The sequence below is a fragment of the Pituophis catenifer genome, unplaced genomic scaffold (assembly GCF_029215685.1).
Source record: "Pituophis catenifer annectens isolate HBS135680 unplaced genomic scaffold, rPitCat1.0.hap2 SCAF_3, whole genome shotgun sequence".
In the NCBI taxonomy this organism is placed as follows: Eukaryota; Metazoa; Chordata; class Lepidosauria; order Squamata; family Colubridae; genus Pituophis; species Pituophis catenifer.
In genome coordinates this window covers 80,890,551-80,893,291 of record NW_027256883.1, presented here as the reverse complement: position 1 = coordinate 80,893,291, position 2,741 = coordinate 80,890,551, and the positions used below count along the sequence as shown (strand labels likewise).

The 2,741-nt window shown below is 37.4% G+C and overlaps 1 pseudogene; it reads right to left on the bottom strand.

Annotated features, from left to right (window-relative positions):
- Nucleotides 1-521: 521 nt before the first annotated feature.
- LOC139314984 (large ribosomal subunit protein eL32-like) lies at nucleotides 522-2,105 on the bottom strand (annotated as a pseudogene).
- Between the last annotated feature and the right edge of the window lie 636 nt (nucleotides 2,106-2,741).

Genomic DNA, 2,741 nt, shown 5'->3' with positions numbered 1-2,741 from the left:
TTTGAAAAAGCACCTTGTTTGGGGCATTATTTAATTCATTTTGACCTGATACTTTGAATACATGTACAGTAGGTTAACATAATTATCTATCATGGATCTGATAGATTAGAGATCCTTATTTTACATCAAGATCATAATAAATAATCATACCAATTGTTTTATTCTATGATCATACTACACCTAGTTATAAATACATATTATTACTATTACATTAGGGAGTGGAAATGACTCCAAAGATTCTGAATCTGATTCTCAGATGAAATTTGCATTTAAAAAAAAAAAACTAACAATCATATCCTGGATTGATGGATTTGATGTGATACGATATGAGTGATCATATCATATCACATCAAATCAAATATTTTCATTTAATTCTTGACCAGTGCACAGTTTACAATTGCACACAATGAAGTGATTTTTGAAGTGAAAGTGATTTTTTGTACAATTTCTTCAGTTTAGGTAAGGTTTGATTTCTTTAAAAAAAAAGTCATCCAATTTTTTTTTTCAAATTTTATACTTTATTAAATATAGTTGTTCAAGACAAACTTTTCATTTTCTTCACCGCGCAGTCTGGCATTTGGATTGATAACTCTGATAGCAAGCTGAACTGCTCTCTCCACAATTATCTTCCGGTTCTTGGATGAAATATTATGAGCAATTTCTGCGCAAAATGACTTGTTGCTCATCATTAGCACCTCCAGCTCTTTGACATTATGAACAAGAAACTTCTAGAATCCCAAGGGCAGCATGTGTTTTGTTTTCTTATTGTTCCTGTAGCCAATGTTGGGCATCAAAATCTGACCCTTAAATCTTCTGCAAACTCTGTTGTCAATACCTCTTGGCTTGAGCCAGTTATGCTTTATTTTGACATAGCGATTCAGATTAATGATGGATGAACTTCTTGGTCCTGTTTTTGACAATATTAGGTTTGATGAGAGGCTTCAGAGCTGGTATTGTAACGATTATCTTAAGTGCCACGGTAGCTAAACCTTGGCGGCATGGAAGGAAAGAGAGAGAGAGCCGGAAGCCACAAGGGTTGATGGGGATGCTTGGCGGGGGAAGTCCTAGAAGGTCAGCCTTTCGAGTTGGATGAAGAGCCAATGGAAAGCTGTGTCTCCTAGCCAGTCAATCTTGTTAACAGACGATCAAATAAAAATGTATTTATTTAAATTCTATTGAATTTCATTGAATTCTATTTAAATAAAATCCACATTTCAACTCAATTACGGCATGTGATGTCGGCTGGCAATGAGCAAGGACCTGTGTCAAAAGTCATCCAAATTTGATGTCCTACAAAAATAAATAAATGATTATTTCACAGCTTGCCTTCCCACTCACTAATTTAAATAACAGCGATCTAGAAGTTTACATAGCTCAGTTGCAATAAATAGCAGTTTAAATCCTACTCTTTTCTTTTTGTTTCTTAGGATAACTTCTTTTATTCCAATAACTGTCTGGGAATCTTTAGTGAGAAGGGTTGACAGAAGGCATTTTGAAAAGCTTTTGTAAAGTCCAAGTAAACAGTTCCTACTAGAAAAAAAAAGTCTACTTGTATCGTGAAAGGCCAAAAAAAGACAAATGAGAAAGGAATGACATTTACAGACATCATGATGTTTCTTTTTCAGCAAAACCTTTCTATGTGTTTCACAGTTTTATCTTCTGTAATGCTTTCCATCAGTTTATTCAGGATTTTCTAGATTCTTATACTTGTTGCTTTATTTGATCACTGCTGCATTAGACACTTTTTTTTTTTTTTGTCCTGGGGTACAAAGATTCATCTAAGGAACATGTTTCATATTTTTGTAAGCAAATCAGCCATTTCACTTCTTAAGTTCTTTAGTAGTTTTCAGAAATGCACCATCTGGACACAATAATATATTTACATTTTGTCAGTTAGATACATAACCTCATCTGTTGTTAGCCTAGTTTGATTAAGCTCTTTCAATCTCCCTTCCTGAAAACTCTAGTTTTCCAACTAATTTAATTTCAAGCATTTCAAACAAAGACCTTGCTTCTTCAAGATTCATTGGGAGATGGTAACTGTTAGCATGCTGCAGCGGAGACCTTTTATGAGCAAGAAATCCACTCTTATTCTCATCTGTCATGAATAAACACTCATAGCTCGGGGGGGGGGGGAAGAGAGAGAGAGAGAGAGAGAGAGAGAGAGAGAGAGAGGAGAGAGAGAGAGAGAGAGAGAGAGAGAGAGAGAGATGTTTTCAGTGGAGAGGTTTGAGCTTGCTGTGCTTGTTAAATTGAAGAAATCCCAACGTTGCTCATTTGGAAAGGTATGGTTCAGGGGTGAAATCCAGCAGGTTCTGAAAGGTTCTGGAGAACCGGTAGCGGAAATTTTGAGTAGTTCAGAGAACCGATAGTGGAAATTTTGAGTAGTTCAGAAAACCGGCAAATGCCACCTCTGGCTGGCCCCAGAGTGGGGTGGGAATGGAGATTTTGCAGTATCCTTCCCCTGGAGTAGGGTGGGAATGGAGATTTTGCAGTATCTTTCCCTTGCCATGCCCATCAAGCCATGCCCACCAAGCCACACCAAGCCTACCAAGCCACACCCACAGAACCGGTAGTAAAAAAATTGGATTTCACCACTGGTGTGGCTCCTTTCTTATGAGGATTTTTGCAGACTATCTTTGCTCTCCTCTCCTCAAGATGAGCCTTTGAACTGAGAGGAGCCAGAAGCTCTGACTTCTCATCTTCAGAGACCACCAGCAGCAGTTATCTCTTGGTTACTA